Raw genomic sequence first — 22801 nt, 5'->3', positions numbered from 1 at the left:
CTTAGGCCACTCTCTTCCCAGGTTAAAAGTTTCCTCACCAGGCCAGTCACCCCAGAGCACCAGATCCGATAGATCGCATCCATTGAGAAAAAGCCATATTCCAGCGCTATGGATTTTCCAGGCACGTACAAGAGATTAAATGAAACCTCCAGATACAAAAAAAACCTCCTGTTCTTTAGCAAAATTTGGATCAGGGTTTAGATCCAAACTCCATGGCTCAGAATCATTGCCAATTCTGTCGTGTCTTTCCATTCCTCTTTCTGGACACGATGAATAGCGGCCGTGCCAGTAGAAATGAGCGTTAGAAGCTGTTTTTAGAACTCTGCTAATTTGTGTGAAAGCAAAAAGGAGCAAGAATACTCAAACTGAAGCCTCGCTTCACAAAATTTCCATCTCCATTCTGCAGACTTGGGGTTTGGACGAGGTTCAGTTTTAAGGTGCTTAGCACACAACTCGCCACCTAATGACTGCCACGCCAGCCAAGACCTGGTTCTGCTCCGTTTCAGCACAGTTTAAACTCGTCACTGACATCAATGGATGAACTTGAGATTTCACCATAGTAACATGCAAGAATAATTTAAGGGCCCTGGGAATTTGCTCCTTTTGCTAGATTTTGAATGCTTTAGTTTAATTCTTCGCTACATTGTATTGACCCTAGTGCTAAACCTCTTGAAATCAATGGATGGACCAGCTTTGATGAGCTCTGCATTCAGCCTATTCTGACAAAAGCATCAATCCTTCATATTACATTAGGAATGAAAGTGTGTGGGTAGGTATGCCTGTGAGAAAAATGTTTAAAATTATTCTTGTTCTCTTACTGATTTCAAACATTAACCACAGAATTCATGAGCTCTTTATAAGCAAACTAGCTATGAGACTTTCATATGCATGAGCCATAAATATTGCATTCAGTTAGGTTCCTGTCGCATTATTAATAGGTATTCTGTTTACACCCACCAGATTTGAGAAAAAACATTGCCTGCTCTGTCAGGAATACACAAGAACTAGTTGGCACCCATGAAATAAATGCTGCTTGATGTAAATTGCTTCAGAGCTAAGCTTACAAAATGTTTATTCAAGGCCTTGCAACAATCTGTTTGGATACACCGCAGCTAGGGAACATGTCACCTACAATGCTGCTGAGCAGAGGTTCCAGTTAAATCATTTTAATGGTAATATAAGCCATGCTGCAAAGAACCCCTTGCAGAGACTGCAAGCCATGCCATGTTTAAGAAAAGTTGATTTGTTATTTATTTTTCTTTAAGGCGGGCTGATAAACTGAGGTATTTGCTGGATACCCTCAGCAGAACCACATGGGGCCTTTTGGTGACAGTGTGTCCCTTAGAGTGAAAAGCTAGGTGCAAATGGCTGGAGACACCCCCCAACCTCCTCCTCGCCATAGTGCCTCCACCTGCATTCAACACTTTACCAGTTTGTCTACAAATTAATTTTAAAGCTCTTTTGGGATTAAAAGAAAAAAAAAAATCACTGTATGATGCTAAATTATCTGTTTATCTTGGGGTTTGCAAATCACAAACTTTTGTGGGAGACCATGACTGAAAAGTCACCTTTCTATATACAAACCAGTAACAGGCTTTGCCGTCTGAGCGTCACACAAGGAATGTCAAATCTGAATGCCAACCTACAGGTAAGCTTTCTGTGCTCCAGTAGCTGCAACATCTAAGCCACAGCCTTATTATTGTCATTTATTTGTTTGCTCAGAGGCAGTCTCCCAAGGATGTAATCAAATAGCCCATTAGAGAGTCTGCACACAGTTAAGAGATCCTGACTCAAGGCACTCGCAGCTGGGTGCTGCCCAAGAGACAACCAGGTGACACAAAGCAGTGGTGACAGGAACCCGATGTCCCCACCAGACCGTGATGAGTGGTGTAATTGGTGTGTGACTGGTGTCGTGGCACACCAATTGCCAGTCACAGCTAGAGCAAGCTGTTGGTGAGCTGCAAAGGGAAAAAGCACTGATCCGTAATGAGCCCTGACTACACCGTGGGAGAGATCATAGGGTTTTTTTCTTTGTTTCTAAGCTTGACTCAGCACAGAGCAGGTGCAGAGCTGGCAGCCAGGAGCAGCAAAGCCTAGAAAATGTTGAGCTGAGCAAGGAGAAAATGATGGTGACCCACCATATAACTGCTCTGTGGATAATCTTTCCTCCCCAAAGACCCTGCAGCGCTGTCTGCAGGCGAGCTCTCTCTTCAGTCACTCACAAACCCAGTTCATAGGATTGGAGAGGTTCATGGAAATCAGTGCAGCCTCCAAATTTTAGGTAACGGTATTACCTTTGATGGCCCTACCCCATTCTCTGCAGCTATCAGGCATATGGTTGCTACAGGGCTAGAGCCACATCTATCTCCTCACCTGTTTTCGTTCTGATCTCCTGATTTTTCTATTCCCCACTGCCTTTAACTTATTGTCTCCTGTTAAACTGATGGACAGGCTTGGCAGATATGCCTTCTTAAAAAAGTGAATTAAAAAAGCAATGTCATGCCAGGCAGATTTTAGAGATGATTCTCCATGAATCTGGAATGTAGCAAACCGTGCAATGCCTGTGTCTCCTTAAAGCTCCACTTTAACCAGCCTGAGGGTGCATAAAGACAGTGCTGTAAAGGACCAACCCAATTGGCCTGTAGGTAATGTACCAATGTTGAAGGAAGAACATTTTTAAAAGGCTAGGTCACTCTGCTCCTTAAGCTCCCTTGTGTTCTCCCTGTAAATCTGGCCACACTCACCATGACTGATCTAAAATATTCCATTTTTAATTAGTTCCAGGCTCGCAAATGTGATTGCTACATCTGCACGACATAGCAGTGCCAAATCAAAGTCTGAGGCTGATGAACAAGTACTGCACAGTTTAAAGACCTGTTGAAGGAGAAAATAGGGCTACTCTACTATTGGAAATGCCTTTTGGAAAGTTTGGAACAGCCAGGTCTCCACCTTGATCCTGCAGCTCCATTAAAAATGAACAACTGGGGGATATTCTTCAACTTCTCCCAGATTGAAAAAACAGCTCTCAGAAATAATCCAAATTCATAAATGCTGTGCTGTTCCGAAGATGTCTCTCTGCAGAGATACTACCAATAATTTTATCTGGAGGCTGGGGAATATCTTGATTCACAGAAGTCACGTTCTGAAGCTGTCATTGACCGTGTCAGGGTCTGGCTTACTTTCTCACTGGAGGCATCCCACGACACAGGGATGGAACAACCGTCCCGTTTACTCCCAGGCGACACCCTGAATGCCCTTTACTCTCTTTGGCACAGTAAATCTCTACCTTCAGTGTCCTCTTTGGTAGTATCTAACGATGCTGTTTCTTTTTCTCTGTCAGAGGCATAAACTGTTAATAAGGATAAGACCTAAACACTGATAGGAAGCATGTTGTCCTGATACCTGGGTGCAAACTTTTCTCCATAAATACAAGTCCCTTTACCATGGAGCTCTGTTAAGCAGCCACTTGAAATGTAAGGCACTTAAGGGGGAAGTTAAAGAATTCCTTGAGAAATTATAAGGAAGACAATAACATGAGAAGGAATGCATCAGTAATAATAAAGCATATGAGCGAGACTGATAGACAGAGAGACAGATAGACTGAGAGACAGTTGCAAGTATTATTCTGTGGAATTTTATGCCAACTGAAACTAATGTTTTTGTGGTTCACAGAAATCATTGCTGTCCCTAATTAGATGTCATGACTAAGCCATCATAAGTCTATGCATATGCTATTCTTTTTTTTTTTTTACTTTTGTAAATGTTCTGTGTTACTCTCTTACTCTCTTGAGAGCGAGGCTGAAACTCTCTCACAAGGACTAGGAGGTTAAATCTAAACCATTACAAACTGTGACTTACATAAATCTAACCATATGCACTTTTGGAATGTCTCTTATATTTTAAACTACAGGTCTGTGTGTAACTGTTCTTGCTTTCAAGTCTCAAATCCAAGAAAATACAACTCTGGATGTCTCTCTGCTCTAATAAGATCTCTCGTGCAAGAATACTAGCACCTGGCTTCCCATTGCATCAAAGCTGATCACAAAATCATTTTGCTTGCAACAGCTTACAGCTGCTGTGGCTGTGGGCTGCTTACAAAGAGGTGCTGAGGTGGAATATGAGACTGAAGATTGAGTTCCTGAGAGTGAATTGTCTAGAGGCAAAGTGCCTTTGCTTTCTCAAAGACTGAGTCTCCAGCTAGCTGGAATACAAGCCTGCTGTCTCTTTCTGCCTTGCCTTGTCAGGGTTAGCAGTACCTACCTGGGATCTGCAGTGTTGACCATGGCTGTCAATTAAAACTAAACACATTTCAACGTGGCTGCCAGCCAAAAACACAGAACCTGCCAGATAGTAAACACAGAAGATCTGCCTAGTTTCAAAACAATTGTGCCACCGCTGTGAGAAGAGTGTGCTTAGAATTCCACTGTAATCCAAGGGCTGCCTGTGCCAATTCCTAGTTGACAGACGAGGTCTTCAAAAGGAGCCATCCAGTGCTCAGTCTGCCTGCTATCAGACCATCTTTCTTCAATTTGAGGATCTCCAGAATTTTTTATTTTGTAATAACTTTTCCCAAAATGTGCTTGATTCATAGCAGAGTCTTTGCTCGGTAAGCAATGAGGACACTAAAATGCATCAGACACAAATAAATCCAAAGGGCTTTGTCAAAGACCACAAGAAGTGGATTTAGATTTCTAGAATGGGTATCAATTTTTGACATTCCATTAAAGAATCAATTAAACTTGTTCAATCAATTAATAAGGGAAATTCTTCTTGGTAAAACTATTACTGAAGGCAAAATTTTCCCATAAACTGTATTCTGAAGTGCACATGACAATCATCACATGGTGGTTCAAACTAACAAAAAGGAGTATCGACTATAAAAAAAGTCCTCTGCAATTTCTAAACTGAAAATGGATAGTCACGGAAAGAAATACATCTGAAATAACAGTGATGATTGAAAAAGATCTCAGAAGATGGAAATAGATTGAGTTTTGCCTGAAAGTTTTGGAGCATTTTGACCTTCTAAAGAGAATGTCTCAAAGCTACTTGCGCTTGTGGCAGCAGTGAAGAAATGGGGCTCAGACAAAATCCTCTCATCCCACCTCCATGGGTCTCCAATCCAAAACTCAGCTCTAATCCTTTGGAACTTGTTTGCAAAGAGTTTTTATTTCTTGAACTATTCAGGAGCAATAGGAAACACATAAGAAGAGATCAGAGGTGCAATGAGGAATGGTGACAACTATACAAGCTGCCCACACGGCAGTATGTAAGCAGGCTTGCACAAAGTGTTGCAGAGATGACACTAAGATGAGCAGAGACTTATTCCCTGGCATCACAAGGGCCAGACCTTGGAGTGCCGTAGAGTCTTTTTTGGTTTGTAAATCATCCCTAAAACCTATAACAGAGGAAATATGTCTTTAATTTTATATTTAAAATGGAAACCAAAGATGCCAGAGCACATTCTACTGTGTTAAACTGAACTTGGTAAAGCCTATGATGGCCATGTTTTTCTTTTGCCAGAGATATCCACTTGCCTTTTCAATTAGGCTTAGATTCAGTCCAGAAATATGATGGTGCTGGGCCTAAATAGGGCTCACATGTTCCAGCTTTCACCATTATTGCCTCAAATCTCAGCTGTGAAGCTCTGACAACATGATGGGACAGGTAGATCAAGGGAAAGAAATATGGAAACACTAATAACTAAATACTCTACTGCAATCCCTGCTTCTCATTCTGAAAGTCCCTAAAGCACATTACAAATTGGGTTCTTTAGCTCCCCAAACCATTTAATTCACCCATGAAATAAAACCATCTCAGGAGGTGGGATAGGGAGGAGAGCAGAGAAAGAGGCAGATGTTTAACATCAGCCCAACAAAATAATTTTAAATCAGGAAAAAGAAAAGAAAACTAACAAACCCAAAGACTTATTTATGTAAACACCAGATACTAGGACTCTCACGTCTTTACTTTGAGTTTTCTATAATACAGGTAATGGTTCCAAGATTCATAATTTACAAAGTTTTCAAAGTGTTTTGGCAGCCCATAGGGAGTAAAATATTACATATGACTGGGAGGTCTTCACTGAATGCTCCTCTGCCCATCCAGGAAAGATCACGACTGGCTTGCTGCAACAGCTTTCGTTCAGGGAAATACTGTAATATAAACTCTCAATCTAGGCATTATCAAGGTACAACAGGATGCCATAAGCCACTCTGACTTCTCTAATTTTCTGAGTGGGAATAGCATCGTTAAGGAGGGAATAGTGTCAGAATTAGTAGTGTAAGATATTTTTCTATCTGTACATACCTGTATAGCAACAATTACTTTACTATGAAGGTGCTTACCACCTCTCCTTACATTTGAGCATGATGGGCAGCAGTGGCATGGTATTTTTGGCAAGAAACAGAAAAACAGGTTGGCTGTCTCTGGCCTTGCCTACCTTCTCTCAGCAGCAGCCTCAAACGCTGTTTTGTTTTGACACGTGTTTCCAATAAAAACACAAGGTTCATATTGACAAGAGGAATGCTGGACCAGACCGCTGGCATTTCAGAGCAGCCACAAATCCTGCTTTCTCTAAGCCCCCAAGGGTCAATTCCAGAAAGAATCCCCACTCTCTAATTATTCACGTTCTTCCACAACCAGCTTCATTATCTAGTGAGCTACTGTCAGCTGAGGCTGATTCTTTCAATTATTTAAAGAGACATTGTCAACTTAACTATGCTCTATTTACATACATGAAATCAATAATCTCTTTCCTATTACCTCTGCTATGTCTGCTTTAAATACCGCTCTGAAGTTTGGATATGGGCAGTGGAGGTTTTCTTCTTTACAGTAAATACCCTAGAGAGACGTGCTGGTGACCCATGTATGGGCTGGTCTACTAAGACATGTGAATGAAAACAAAGTGTTGCCACTGGGATACGTTGCTGGAATGTCCTTAGTTTCACGGCTTAGCTAGAAGGTCAAAGAGATTTTTTTTTTTTTTCCTCAGAGCTTCCATCTAATAGTTTGTGATATAGAAAACGTTTTGCTCCTGACTTAGAAAAGGGCTCTTCCTGTAACCTAGCAAGGGACAGAAGATAGCCTAAGTGGGAGAAATTGTTCCAAGAACGATGGTTCCTGTTTCCCTCTTATAATGCTAAGTAATCAGGGTATTAAAGAATCAAAGTCCTAGTCTCTGGTTCTCCCCCACTTCCTCTTACAAACCAGTGAGGATCAGGAAAGGCTATGAGGGTCCCTTGCAGTTCGTCCATTTGGAGGAGGTATGTACAAGGTCCACATGGTCTGGGAAGGACCTGTACTCTCAGGTTGGGAAGAAAGGAACTCCAGCTTGCTCTATCTATGCATCTCTTCAGGTACACGAAAATGCCCCTTGCAAACCCTCCAGCAGGAATTACAATGCCATGAGCTCGATTTTCCTCCACATGTCCAGAGACCTTCATCAAAGGGATTAAGAAGAAATGCAGCCTGCGTGAGCTAAATGTCTCCAAATCCCACAAAGTCCTAGCAGAATAACTGGGAAGAGGGCATTGGTTCCTACTCATCTCCTGCAGGGGCAAGAGAGACATTTGTAGCGAGTCACCTTTATTCATCAATCTCAAAGAAATGATCCTTGTGTTAAGAATCATGTCTACATAGGAAACAAGGAGTATAGCCAAGATGACTGATACCACAGGCCTTTTCCTCTCGCCTTCCAAACAAGTAAAATAAGTATGCTGTGGAGTTTATTTTTTTAAATTCTACTCAGATTCCCCAAAACAACTAAAGGAAAACAATCATAAAGAACACAGAAAAAACTCACTCCTGAGACACATTGGTATTACATGCTGTGAATTGCCATGTCTTCACATTTCATCTCACACTAGCACAGCGATAATGGAAGCCCGAACAAATTTCTTGAACCAGCAAGTCAGGCTCTCAGGAGAACACTTCAGATCATTTGTTGTCCTTCTGCTTTGATGTACTTTACAATCTTACAAGAAATCAGGCTTTGGTGGGAACGGCCAGGCTCAATGTACCAAAGGCAATGTGCTCCCCTCCTAGGAAGCTAATCAAAACCATCCAGTGTCAGCAGAGGGAAGGCAAAAGCAAAGAACCAGCAAATAACTAAATAAATACAATTGCTATTCCTTAAATAACCTTGTCACTGAAACACAGAAGTACAGAGATAACTCAATCTTTCTTCTGAGCAAATACACTGTGCGTATTTAACTTGACAGGTTTTTCAAGACTCATATTCCATAGCTTTCCATATTGTCCTCAGCAGGACACAACCAACAGTCTCTTCTCTAACTTCACTGCTCCCTCCCCCACTTTTTTTTTCTTGTAATCATCCATATTATTAATAGGAAGCAGCTGGTTCCCATTAATGTTGGGAAAAGTGGTCTATCTCAGGAATTATGGTTTAAATTGGCTTGTAGTCTGGGGGAATTAGCCATCTGCACCTGGCCTAACATGGATATTTTCAGCCATACTAATCATAAACAGGGCTTTGTTCTAGTTGTGTCCACTTGGGTCTCTCACTCTGTCTTTTTTTTCCCCTTAAAGAGTGGAAAAAAAAAATAGAATCCCATTAACCCTTTCACAGAATTAATCAAAACCTAACTGCTTTGTTAGTGTCCTGCATTTTATTTTGCGTTTGTAACTGAGCACATCATTTAAGTTTGAATGAGGCCCAGCGCAAGTCCTGTAGTTTTTCAGAGGCTGAACAAAACTGGCAAGAAGAGGAGCCAGTTGTCTGGCAAGACAGCTGTGATTTAGCAATATCTTCATGACGTCCGCATGAAGCGTAATACCATGTGGGCAGGAAGGGCTGCACACCAGAATAAAGCTGGAGAGAGAGAGAGGGTTGCAGTGTGCAAAGTAAAAACACCAGGACATTGCAAATTGCTCTGAAAAACATGCTATAATGTAACGGGAATGTAAGTTTTTGGGGTGGTTTTTTTTTCTCTCCCATTTAACGTCCATGTTTGGCAAAATGGTTGTGTTTACCCAGTGCTTTTGGGCTGAGATAAGAAAAATGGATTCAAAGGTGAGTGAAAATAAATTACATCATCAGGTCACACGACTGCTTTCTTTGTCTCACAGACTTGGCAGTACAGGTATAAGCTCTATCCCATCCCCAAACTCTGTAGGGAATCCATCCACAACTGCAGTTATAGGAATGAGTGGTTTATTCTACAGAACCTACCCAAATCTTTGACCGCTTTTGTTTTTTTTAAACAGCTGGATCTTTAGAGAGATTTGTAAAAGACAGGACTTTCTCTCCCTCCACATAAATCTTCCTGCCTTAGTAATTATAAATCGCCAGTGTTAATGTGTTTAAAAAATGTATAGACAAAGTCTGAGAGGATAGGTTTATCGGTGGCTGTTAAACACGATGATCTGGACAAGAATTTTGGCTTGAAAGTCACTGAACTACTGCATGCTGGAACCTGTGAGGCTCTGCCAAGGGAGTGCTCAGTCTGCTCACGTCCAAATCTCCTACTCTCCCTACAGACAGGATATTGCGTTGGCCATGACACTATCGATGTTCGTACATACTCAGTTATGAGGGGTTGTATTGCAAGCAAAAATACACATTTTAATCTGACAGTCACAACTTCAACTATTGTTTTTTATGGTTTTTTTTTTCTGAACAAAGCCAGCTCCATTGGCCATTTTTTGTGGTGCAGCATCCCTCCTCCACGCAGACTTACCCGTGGACTAGTGCACTGAGGTGCCAAAGCCGATTTTGTGCCAACAGTCTCTCTAGTCCCCTCTCTATCAAATGCCAACCGACAGGTCCTGGCAATGCATGTCTCAAGCACAAGGAGCCCGAGAGTTCTTTACAGCCCCCTCATGCTCCCACCTGGCTGAGTAGCTGGGCTTGTTTGCTTGCTCACTCATTTTGCAGGATCCAGCTGAGACAAGAAGCAGAAATGCTGACCTCTCATGCAAGAGCCTGTTGCCATGCTATTTGCAGCTTCTCTGGGATCAGGAAGTGCCAAAATCTCAGAAAGCAGCCTGGATCTTCCAGGCCAATTTAGAATCTCAAGAGGCCCAGATAGTTTAGATAACCTACAGTCAAGCATTACAATTTATGGGAGCTTATCCAAACCAAACTCTGAATCAAGTCACTCACTCATCAGTAACTGAAACACCTCTCAGAATGAGGTGTGCTGCCAATACTAGCAACCAGTTATGAGATAAGGCCAAGCAGCATGGAGATGGGGTAGGGTCAGCTGGGATGGACTTCTGGAGCCAGGGCTTGGAGGGCAGGGAAGGTGCAATTACCCTTGTATTCAAACATGGGCAAAAGGGTGGCAGCAGAAGAGGGCATAACGGAGGCACGTTTTAATAAGCAACTCTGTGAAACCAGTTTAGCTGCCCCTACATAGATGTAAATCAGAAGGAACTTGTTCATGAGAGCAGGGAAGAGTGCTGAAGCTACAAAGGGGAAAGATGTAAACTACATCCACAAAGAAGATCAGTGTAGGTCCCAGAGGGCTGCAACTGAACGTCTGTGCCCCTTGCTCTGCTGAATGGCTCTCTGTGAGCACCTTGTCTGCCTGAACGTAGGGTTTAGGAAAAGGGAATAAAAGGGAGGAGGTGGGGGCAGAAAGTCATCCTTAATCTTGTTGAGCTTTTAAGAGTTTACTGAGACATCCACAAATTCCTGGAAATGACATTTCCCACCTCTTCAGGGAGCAGGATTTAGGTATAGAAGCCAGAATAATGAATCTTGCACAAGAAAGGTATATTAAAAACCAAAGAATAGCAATGACACAACCTCAATAACTGAAAGAAAAGGCACCTGCAATCCCCAGATGTGTCTGTATTGTAGCTGTGTACAGTGTCCATGATTCAGACACAGTATCTCAAGGCAAATACAACCCAAAAGCAAGGACTCCCTCGTGACTTGCTCCTTTGCCTGACTTCACCCACAACAAACCAGTCCATGACTTCCACCTGCTCTTAGTCTGCCTCTCTTCCTAATTGAGGTCCTCAGAGCTAATCTTCAGAGTAATTAATACAGTGCCTGGTACGCTGCAAACCTCCTCTCCATCTGTACACTGGCTGGACAGTTATACTTCTTCTCCATGACAGTGCAGATCACAAAGTCCAGAACAAAAAGTGCAAAAACCAGAGACAAAGTCTCCTGGCTGAAGAGATCCAGCTGTGGAACGAACTTGCAGAGGAAATGAGACAAATCCAGTTAGAGCACCTTGGGGAAACAATGAAAACCGTTCCTTTTTTCCATCATAAGCAGGATGACATTCACACCATCACCATCCCTCCACATCTGAAGGAAAGAGATCTTTTTAGCCATAAAGAAGACAAGAACCAGAGATATCCCAACCTTGCTTTTGCTGACTTTTTTTTTTTTTTTTCCTCATGAGGAACACTCAGATATTATATCGCTCTGATAACCAGAAGGATAAACCATCAGGAAGCTCAGTATAAGAATAAGGAAAAAACTGATGGGAAATATTTCAGGAGGTTGCGGAGCTGTACAGTTCCTTAAAATGGTATGGGAGATGAAGTGAGACTGGGGAGTGTACAGACAAGGGAACTATTTGCAAAGATTAATTTCTGTATCAGCTGTGTAAAGAGCCCATGGGTTTAATGCAGTACATGAGGATTCACAGAAAGGCAGAACAATAACCCGCGCTAAGGGCAGCACCAACACGGTGTGATCTGGAGTGTGTCACAGGTCCTTCCTATGGGCCTTTTTCTGCCTGAGCCCTGCTTCTGATGTCAGTACTGTGCTCCAGGTTTTTTCCAAGCATGATATCTCCCCTCTGGGCCTGAAGGAACTCAAACCTAGCCCCTTAGGCTTGTTTCTTCTCAAAAGTAAAAACCCTAAGACTCATGTTCATAATGCTCTTTCACTTCCCATCCTCCCCAATTCAAAAGATGCATATCTTTCTAGGCATCCCAGAAATCACTACTACCTTTGGCTATTTTTTCCCCAAAGCTTTACTGGCTGTCTTGGCACTGTTTGCGATTGTTTATATGGCTGTAACTAAATTAAAATCCTGTTGCCATTAGCAATCCTGTCTAGCTCCCTATGTACCTCTTCTTCTACGATGCCAGCAGTGCTTTCCTTCTTTTCCCCTATGAAGTTATCTCTCAGGAACACGTTTTCTCAAATAAAGTTTCCAGTCTTGCAGGCTAAAAGAGGTGCCAGACTCATGGGTATCCACCAAGCCAGGGTTCCTGTGTGAGGCTAATTTGACCATGGGACATGTAGTTTTTTCTGTTCTTCTTTCTTGATCCTTATGGGCTTTATAGGGAAACTGAGCTGATAAATTCAGTCTTCTTTCAGATACCATAGCTAGCTGAAGGGCTCTATGCAGCCACCGAGCTCTGGGCAGGGCTATCACTCTGGTGAAGAAACCCTGAAGAACTTGCTTTGTAAGAGTGAAAGCAGAAAAGATGGATAGGTGCTGAGCAGCACCTGGAATTGAGAAGCCTATGAAATCTGTTAGCTGCATACATATAGGGTCAGGAGACCTGTGCAATTCCCGAGCATTCCTGAGCTTATAGGAGCAAACCACAAAGCCTTAAATGTCAGACTGGTAAGAGGGAGATAAAATGCGGCAGGGATTTGACTGGGGCAAGTACTCTAAGGAAAGAGGAAATAAACAGCTGACCTTGAGACTGAGTGTGTATGGAATGGCCAGAGGAAGAAGCAGAGATTTTAAATGAGGTTTAGTGGAGATGGAGGTGAAGAAAGGATGAAAGAGATGAAAGAAAGGAAATCTACATACAGATGGTCTAGCAGGATTTTTACTTTTGGTTGGGGTTTTTCATTTTGCTCCCTCTGTTCAGGAAAATCTTGAAACAAATGGGTAATAAGCTGACGAATTCATGAAGCCCAACATTTATTTTCCATTGTGACAAGGATATCTTGGCTTCAAAGAAAAGGCAGGTGGGCCACAGCTCAGTAGCAGTCAGAGTCTGCCACAGAGAAATTAACCCACTGAAATTAAGGTGGAGAAATCAAGGGCCCAGAGGGTCGTTGACTTCTTAAGGTCTTGGAAGACCTGCTAAAACTTATTTCTCTGTGTTGTGATGGACAAATAGAATGGAGAAAACTCTTATGTGCACATTTAAGGACAGGAAAAAAATAATTACAGGGACTCAGAACACAATTTATAGCTTTTGAGTGCTACGTCTCCTTCCAGTTTTCCCTATGTGTTGCTCTTAGGGAGTCACCATCACCCAACTGCTATTTTACAATCTGCCTGTAACAAATGTATTTGTTTCCATCCCATTCCTGAATTGCCATGCACATGCCCATCACAAATAATCCTTATTGGTGCATTTCAAAGCCAAACATCCTCGAATACCCTGGATCTTGGAGACTGAGCTTACCCTCTGATCATAGCTGGTGCTTCAAGAAGAGGGCTTCGTGTAGCCAGACTCATCACGCAAGGGCCTCTGAAAATCAAAAGTGTAACATCCTGCTTGGCTCCAGAAAAAGCACAATCTTGTAGCAAAATAAACAGAAGAAAAAGCTCCTAATAGTACAAAGATGTAATTCAGGGAGTAGATTTCATTATGGGAATAGCACGTGTCTGTCTTACAGACCTTAAAGTATCCCACACGCTTTGCTTATTTCAGAACCTGATTCCATGAAATGAAACACTGCAGGATAATCATATTTATTTGTTTGGTTTTCCACTTTGTTCTGTTATCCCGGCTTAAATCTAAGCCAAATGTTACACTAAAAAAACCCCATGGATATACATGTTTTTTGATTTACTAACAGGAGTAAGAAAATAGGTTACAACAGCCAAGACCAGAGGTTCTCATTTGTAACCATTTATCCTCATGTTGTTAAAGGTCACCCACAAATTATAGACTGTGGGTTCTAGCACCATTTTATACATATAAATATACGTGTATATTTACAACTGCTACTTACTTATTTTCCACAGTGTGGTGCCCAATGTTTCTGCTACAGCCTGAAATGGAGCTGCCACACAAGAGGGCCGACTGGTGCTATATTTAACACAGCGAATTTTTTTCTATTGGGTGGAAGTGGGATGGGAGGAGAAGGAGAGGTAACATGGTAAAATCAGTTGTGCCTGAGACGGCCAAATTAACTGTTGTGGTTTGTCAGCTAAATGGCTGCTGATGTCCCAGATGAAATAGAGAAAGAAACCTAGAAAGCCAGCCCATTAAGAAACCACTCACCAAAACAGGACCCCCCCGATTTGCATCTATTCCTATGCTTTTTTTAAATGAAGGAGAAATTGGAATTACAAGCTGAAGCTCTAAACATCCGAATGTCTAAATAACAATGAGATTTGTGAAGAATTATAAATTTGAGGGGATATTACTTACATTCTCATGATGCTTTAGGCATGAGTCTTTCCACATTTCTCTGTAGCTCCTGCCATTTGAAAAACTGAAAACCTGCTTTCCCAGGAAAATACATGACTCCAGGAATCAACACTTTAAGAAAAACTGCAAATACTGTGGGACTAGCACTAGAACTGTGAAAGTGGGCAATAAGCCTGTATAAATTGATTACCCAGTGAGTTTATATGGTTGGTGAAATTATTAAGGAGTAATTTGTAGTCACCTACCAAAAAAAGAGATATCAGGTTAAGCAGATGGTGTGTTACCGTGCAGTGAACACTTATGCAAGTGAGATGTAGCCTCTAGATTATTTATAACTTGCTATTTGAAATTAGACTTCAAAGCTGACCATGCTTTGAGCAAGGGTTGGTCTAGATGACCTCTAGAAGTCTCTTCCAACCTGAAATATTCTGTGATTTTAAGATTTTGGCATGTATCTCTCTTCAAGTAGGCAAAAAAAAAAAAAAATGTTTTTCAAAATGCACAAAGGAGGCAATCCTGGTTGAAAATTGAGAGATGAGAAAAAAAAAAAAAAAAGAGGTATTTATGTTTGGGGTTTAAATGGTATCCTCCCTGCAAAATATTTTTTTGAAGTTTTGACATTTTCTAAGCAGTTCTTCACTGAAACAATACAGACCCTTCAGTTCTGTGCTGCTAGGTGAGGTTTATTGCAGGGTTGCTTGCTATTGTAAGGGACTGCACGTACTCTGCGCTATTAGAGCCTGCTGCAGTAGGTACAGACTGCCGCTGTCTCTCTTTGAACTCCTCCAGCTCCTTCTCTCATCTGCTCATTTTATTTCTGGTCAGACTCTTCATGAAAAGTCACAGCAAACTTTATAAGTCCCTAAGGGTAATTTAGGTTTTTGTGCAGACCCAACTGCCCTGCATACTCTCCCCAGGAAGAATAACTGGAGAAAATACCAAGCCTTGCATTTGGTAAAAACCATCCTTTATATTCCAGCTTTAAATGGATATTTCTCACTTTGCTTTATCCTTGCTCTCACCCTCCATCCCCGTGCAAGCACAACAGCCCCAAGACAGCTGAGATGAGAAGGTCAGAGAGCAGCTCAGCAGTTCAATGGGAGCATGGATGGTCCCACACCACAGCCACAGCAGGCATGTGCCGCTGCCTGTCTCACACGGGCAGCCCGAGTGCTGCACGAATCCAGAGGGTAAAGAGGTAAATATACGGCACACTACCCCAAAGGTGGGAAATCAAAGCATGGCATGCACAGGGCAAATAGAGAAGAAAACAAACCCCTCTTTCCCTAGCTTTCTCCTCCCATAAAGAATCACACAAGTACAAAACCATGAAAACAATAACCCCAGCTGCAAAGGCAATGAAGCAATTTGTAAGGAAGATGACATTTTTAATGGGAAACATTTGCTGGAGGAGAACAAAAGGCCCTGTTTGGTCAGAGAGATGCTCTTGATACTCTTCTGAAGTGCATGAAAAAGTAATTTCATTTAAGCGTCATACACAGCTGAATTTCCTGAGGCTCCAGATGTTGTCCTGTGCAGATGCTGAACAAATGTAACTCTGTCCCGATGAAATGAAATGAAAAAAGCAAGCCTTCCTAAACCAAAACCCATGCACCAGACTATTTCACGTCTTAAAAGAAGAAAAAAAAAAAAAGAGAGAAAACCATGCAAGCTGGGGAGAAAGGAAGTTCTTGAAAGTGGCAATGTTTTATTGGACATAAGATAAATTGTTCTTAATTGCCCTATAGATAATTGAAGGAGATGAGAATCTGGATTTGCAAAATACCAAGTTCTGGCTCTGTCGCCTCTTTTTCTTGGCTTTGCACTGTTTCTCTTTGACAGTTATCTGGCTGTGATTACACTGATTTTGTTCCCTAGGAAGGGGCAGATTCTGCAAACATTTATTGGGCCAGAAGTTACTGGAACTTTCCTGGGGTGAGGGAGGGATTCAGAATCAACAACTGAAAAACTATAATCAATATTTCACTGTATTACTCATACAGTAAAAGCACAAGCCTGCTTCCTAACTTGAGATTACACAAATTTATTTCCTGAATTTTGGGGAGGACAAGGGTTTTAGTGCCTCAGTGGTAAAAGCTTTTGAAATAGGAGATCAGACCAAGACTGGCTCTCATGTTAATGAAGACTAATGAAATATAATGACCTTGATACTCAGATACTTCATTCCTGAACTTTGGGATGGGTGACAGAAGTAGATGTAGATGATTACTAGCCTTTGTCAGCCATACAGGGCCTATACAGATTCTAATGTAAATCAGAATAGCCTTAGGCCTGCTGGCTTACGCTCCAATCTTTTTTCTGCCCTTTTAAGCTCTGAAAAATGGAGACTATTCACTTTCTTCTAAAGCACAAGTCTCTTTGTGACACAGCATTATCCTTTTGCTAAGTGGTAGCAGATGACAGAGTCTAAAGCACTGCACGAACACGGGAGCATTCCTACCTCTTACATAGGGCCCCTTCCTAAGAAGCAAGGCTGTCACAGGCAACTCTGCCTTCAGAAAAAGCAGTAATAAAAGCCAGTTTTGTGTGCAGGCCCATCAGCAGGTGGTACTGTGTAGTCAGTTTATAGTGAACAAAGTGAGAACGATACTGTTTTAAAGTGGAATTTGGAATAGGCGGTTAGCATCACATCTGACACGAACCTGATGGGCAAAGCTAAACGACTGACACACCAGAGCACACACTAAATGAGGAGGAAGCAATCCAATGGGTGTGTGATCTGAATAAGAATAGTGCTAAAACTTTTAAAAAGAAAACAACTTAGTCCATGCAAGTTATGAGAAACTGGGGACTGAGCTTTTGTTTCTCTCTGTTGAGAGGTAGACGTAACACCAGGCTGAGAGCAGCTGCCTTCCAGCACAGATGGAAGAAGATGATTCCAGTATAGTCTCACCAGTCAAAGACAAGTGGTCTCAGAGTTTAGACAAGAAAGCAGATGAGAGGACTGAGAAAGAACATTCCTTGACTAGTTTCTTTTAAAAGAAATTCAACATAGGTCAAGTGAGCTAGTTTTGTCCAAACTCAGTCAAACCTGATTCTTAGATGACCTAAAGTAAGCATCAGCAAACCAGGTAACAGCCATGGTGCTGGTGGCTGGTGGCTCACAGAGGAGCATTGTGCTTTGGAGAAACCCGCTTGAAGCAATTCAATAAAAGTGAATTGACCTTAGGATGGAAAAACCAACTTTTATAGAATTATTGGGTGTGATCTAATGGCTGTACTGAATAACCCAAATTCCAACAATAGGTAATGCTTTTAAGCATGTTACCAGGTTTTGTTTTATGCATACGTTGCCAAAATAATCCCTTTGGATATATAGAAAGTAGTCAGTGAAACTTAACTTCTGAGAGACTTCTACAGGCAAGCAATCTTTTGATATTTTAAATAGGTTTGCATTAAGGCCTGCCCCTATCAGCAATCATCAGTGTACTGACAATCTCCAAGTCTCGATTGCTAATGAGGAGGAAAATCACTGGGGTAGAGAGAAACTAGCTAATAACATTTTTTGCACTCATTTTTCCTCTGAGGACATACTACAGCAGAGCGTGCTCAAGCCATGTGGGATACAGGAGGTTTAATCCTGTAGAATTCCTGCTACTAGGGCTTTGGTAGAGAGAGCACTTTTGCATTTCCACACACGGAAATGCAGCACAGGCTGTTGCCGCATGAGCCACCATAAAGGAGACAAACAAGGAGTGGTGCTGAGGGACTGAGGACTTCAGGGCAATAAAAGAGACAGGTGAACAAGGCAGTATATTTTTAAAGATGAGCATATTTTTAAGGATAACACCATTCCAGAGCCAGCACTGTTAATAAAGTCCTGCTCCTGGGACTAAGTAACACAGAATCTCACTGCAAGCCCACGTTGTCTCTCTCCTGCATCGTTCTCCCCAGCAATCCAAGGATCATCTGCATGGCAGATGCTAAGTCTTCTTCATCCAAGAGAAGTCAGTGGAGAGGGGCTGTGTTGAGGCACACCAATTGGCGAGTGCCATTTGATGCTTAGGCAACAGTGCTGCAAGGGGAAGCTGGCGTAGGGAACGGAGAGGTCAGGCACCCTCTCCTCGTGCATCTCCAAGCAATGGGGAGCCAGATAAACCTTTGGTAGCGTAGCAGCACCCAGGGTATCATTAGAAATAACCTGGGTTCAAAATCCCAAGTGTCCGTATCCGTCTTTTCAGGGACTTTTTGGACTTCTCAGTATTTGATTTGACATTTTAGAACAATTAAAAAAAAAAATCTCCTGGGCATAAATATAAAATAATTCCTTAAAATTATCTGGAATATCTAGCCTCCTCATGGATTGCTAAGTGAATACACTTATCCCCTTGAAAACACCAGGGAATGATGGTTTCCTCATTCAGGAATCGAATGTTCATTTTCATGGGTCATTAGAGATGGATAGCTCTAAAGGTAATCTAAACCTTTAAACTCCCCTGTCTTTTAGCAAGGGGAGAAAAACAGGAGAAAGACAAAGAGAAAGGAAATAATGAACGTTTGCAAGGCCACTAATGAGCTATTGCAGGTCATTACTTTTATTTCCAATAGGAATTTAAATTACAAACTGTTTTGAGAATCACTTGCATTAGGCATTTACTTTATAATGAATGTGACTGCAATTTTAAAAAGCTGGTGTACAGGATGGTAGAGAGGCTATAAAAAACCCAAGTTACGTATTGAACTGTGTGTACACATAATGACTGTATTATTTCTAGGGAATTAACTTTTTTTTCCCCCCTAACTTTCCAGACTCTGAATCATTTTCTAATAGGATCTCAACAGGCAATAGTATTAAAAATGTGTTAGATGTTAGCATCTGGGCCAGGAAAAGCATGACAATCTAATATAGAGAATCTAACCAGGGCATTCATCCAAGCCTGCCATCCATCTTTCCATTCTCTGCGGTGTCTCTCCCACTTCAGGGTACATAGGTTGAGCAAGTCCTTGGAATAATGGCATTTAAATGAGGCAAAGCCTACCTGAAGATGTTTTCTTGCCAGGCAGGTTGCAGGTCCCAGGGAACCGATACCCAAACTACAGTCGTCTTCCTCTCAGTAACAGCAATTTGAATTGAGAAGTCATTTCAGTACATGGAAGCAGACTAAAAACAGAAATCTCATTCCGTTAAAGGAAAAAAAGAACCCCAAAGCCCCAGGCATCATGATTTTGACACTTGATTTTCATTCCACAGTGGAACAAAAATGAAACCTTTCAACAATTCTCATGAAAACTTTCAGGAGAGAGAGACAAGCCAGAGTAGTGAACTTGCTGGGTGGTTAAGATCGTCAAACTGGAACAACATTGGGAGAATTTGAAAAAGAATTTGACTCCACATCTTTGTATTTGATACAGAAGATTCAGTTTCAAGATTCTCCTCTATATTAAACAAATCTCATTACAGCTATAAGCAGTCTGATCAACAAAACTTATCCTCTTCCAGTTTTTGATAAAATGGCTTCTTTAATAGAAAGACTTTTAGCTATTTTTTTTTTTTTCTGATTCTAATCTTTGGGACTGTGGAAAAAGAAAAAAGAAATTTTTTTTTGAACAGCATGAAATTCACAGTCTAGATTTAGGATGTCCATTTACCGTCTTCCTATTTATCACAGTAGAACAGATGAGGTCACATTGGAAAAAGAAAAATAAAGACCTCAATGAAAAATACCTGCATATTTCCAGTATGTATACTTTTCCTGAGGTATCCAGGTTAGTTAAAAATTAATCAGTCAGCTGCACAGGGTATCACATTTGGATGCTAGTGTGCTCAATTAAAGTCTTACTTCAGTAGTGCAAACTGTCGGGAAAACTGTTAAGAAACTGTAGCTGTTTTTGAAGGCTTAAAATTGCCAAAGGCAATATAAAGAGAGAGGGAAGAAAAAGCATTTTAAAGAAATTATCCTATTCACTTGTTACAGCTTAGGAATCTTTGTCTGCAGTGAATGAAAGGAAACAAATTACACTGCTATAGTACACTTCCAGCGGGTTCAGTATGCAACAGTTAAGCTCCCTCTGTTTGGGATAGATTTGAATAAAGGAGCTGAACTCAAGTTTTGTTCAAAATTTAAACTAGAGCTTTAGTGTTTAGAGATATTTTGTTTTCCTACTCAAATATGCAGAATGTGGTAAGAACAATGGACAGGAGAGACAGGACCTCTTTGGACACCGTGCCCAGTCCCTTTATACTGCAGGTACATAACACATCATCTTATCATAGTCTGAAAAAAACTTTACCTTAAAACAAGGCTGAGTACTTCAGTGAATCCTAGTAAGAGGCTCTTCCAGAAGCCCATCTCACTGATGGTTAAAAGCTTTCTCATTTCCAGCCCCACTGTTTTTACAGGCAGGTTCTGACTTTGCTGGAAGTGGCATTTCATAAGGCAGACTCCAACGAGGCTTGCAGCAACTTGGCTAACAGCCAACCTGGATGATAACTTCATCTGATGTTTGTTGATGTTCTCCCCAGCCTAATGTCTTCCTTTTCGTTTTCAATCTGTTCTTGCAGTAACATGGACCAAATGTTGCTTTACATTACTTGCATTACAGCGGTCCTTGGAATTTCCAGCAAACCTGGGAACACGCAAGACACTTCCTGCTCAGGAGGGTTTGTGGTCCAAATAGAGAAGGAAAAAAAAAGGAGAGGAAAAGAAGACAGAAAATAATGAAAGGACTGAACAAACAGAAAACCTATACTCCAACTTTTCCAGTCCAATCTCATGCTTCCATAGACCTCACTATGCCTTACAGGTAAAGGTCATTGTCCTGTTTTCTAAAAAAAGTCAATGATGCTCTCTTAGGACTTGCCTATGTTGAGATATTTAAAGAATACTGTAATTTTTTATTTTCTAATCCTTTCTCTTTGTAAGTAGACAAATGGTTGCCAAAATGGAACATTTCAGAAAGTATTGCTACAGCAGCCCAGTAAATCTACTCTATCAAAATGGCCAAAAACTTCCAGCTCTAGTTTCCTGCTTATTCCTATAGGGCTGTGCAGAATTGTTTGCTTCTCAGCCAAGCTGTATACAATTTCCACCAACTGTTCTAAAGAAATGTTTGAAAAGGCACTTAAGAAGTCAATGTAACATCAAGATGCTGTTTCTTCTTCTAATGTGGACATTCCATTCATGCTAATCAACTCACCCTACATCAACCAGCAAATCTCTTGTAATCATTCAATCTGTAGAAAGACACGATGAAACATTTGAATTTAGAGAACATATCCCTTCCAGTTGCTGGGCTTCACTAAGAACTTATATATCTGTTTGGATGATCCCATGAATATATTAGTCCTTCTGGCAACATACCACCACTGCACCTCAGCATCACAGTTCTAGCTCAAAGTGGCAAAATAACAGTTTAACCTTCAATGAAAATTTGGTCTAGTTGTAATGCTTGCACCAAAGTGTAGATCAATTTATCTCAAATAATCACCAACCAGCAAATTCTAACCAGGACATCAGGATGATGAAGGATAGACAAAAAGATTTATAAAAATTTGAGTAGTGGGATTCTTGTAGAATATTGCCAAAAATCAATATAGATACCGACTGGAGAACAAAGTCAGTCTTGTACTGTGAGATCAGATCTCGGCCAAGCAGAAGCTTTAGAAGTGACTGTACTGGGTGGCCCACACAAAATCATCCGTTGACAATATTAATACAGCTCTTGCTTCCTGCAAACTGCACAACCATCAAAGCCTAGATGGTCTTTGAATTACCCTGCTGAATGAACCTGACATGATTTGGAAATCTGATACAGAAGTGCAGTCACAGTTTTACTACCAATGAAATTATAAACATCTCTCTAAAGTCCTGTCTAGCGTATGTGCTTCCAGTCAGGCTGGGAGTGCTCTAAAGACAATATGCATTTAACCAGAGCACATTTTGCACCTAGTATAGGGACACCTCTGTGTTTCTAGTAACTCCAGCTGCCCACAGAAAGCCATTTTTGTGTTTAGTTTAGTACTGACTTGGGAAATGCCTAACCAAGACAGTATGTTTTTTGTTATTATTATTGTTGTTGTTTTAACCAAGAGACAAAACAAGAGGGAACAAAAGTTAAAGCTGTTGTGACTCAATGGTGTTTATTTTAATTCCAAAGAAAAGAGATTTTCTTCCAAGGCTTGAATATTTGCAATGTCCTTATTAGTTAAGGTAGAGTGCATAAAAACACAAGTGAGAGGAAACAGCATCATGCAGTGGACAAATGGGGCTACCCAGATGTTACAGGACTTTCATAGAATTGCTATCTAAATATGATTATTAAAGCCACTAAGGTATGAATCAGAGCAGTGCTCATTTTTATTACATGAGAGAGTATGTGTAAGCATGCCTGTGTATTATGCTATTGTATATTGCATTCATTATTCAGTGGTATTTTTGACCTACAACTTTGCTTTTGGCCATGATAATTTGTGAAGAATCTGCTATATAAATTACTGAAATTA

The 22801-nt window shown here is 41.1% G+C and overlaps 1 long non-coding RNA gene across 1 annotated transcript in view; it reads right to left on the bottom strand.

Annotated features, from left to right (window-relative positions):
- Nucleotides 1–22801, bottom strand: part of LOC148050297 (uncharacterized) — a 124894-nt gene that overhangs the window by 8071 nt on the left and 94022 nt on the right. Inside the window, exons 3-4 of the long non-coding RNA XR_015701405.1 lie at nucleotides 20590–20947; nucleotides 19338–19459 (exon numbers count right to left, since the gene is read on the bottom strand). This is a non-coding gene — a long non-coding RNA (uncharacterized LOC148050297). The remainder of the gene's footprint in view (nucleotides 1–19337; nucleotides 19460–20589; nucleotides 20948–22801) is intronic.

The sequence above is a fragment of the Nipponia nippon genome, unplaced genomic scaffold, assembly GCF_047370975.1.
Source record: "Nipponia nippon isolate SJK-2023a ecotype South Korea unplaced genomic scaffold, ASM4737097v1 scaffold_9, whole genome shotgun sequence".
Taxonomy (NCBI): domain Eukaryota; kingdom Metazoa; phylum Chordata; class Aves; order Pelecaniformes; family Threskiornithidae; genus Nipponia; species Nipponia nippon.
This window is presented reverse-complemented; position numbering and strand designations above follow the sequence as displayed.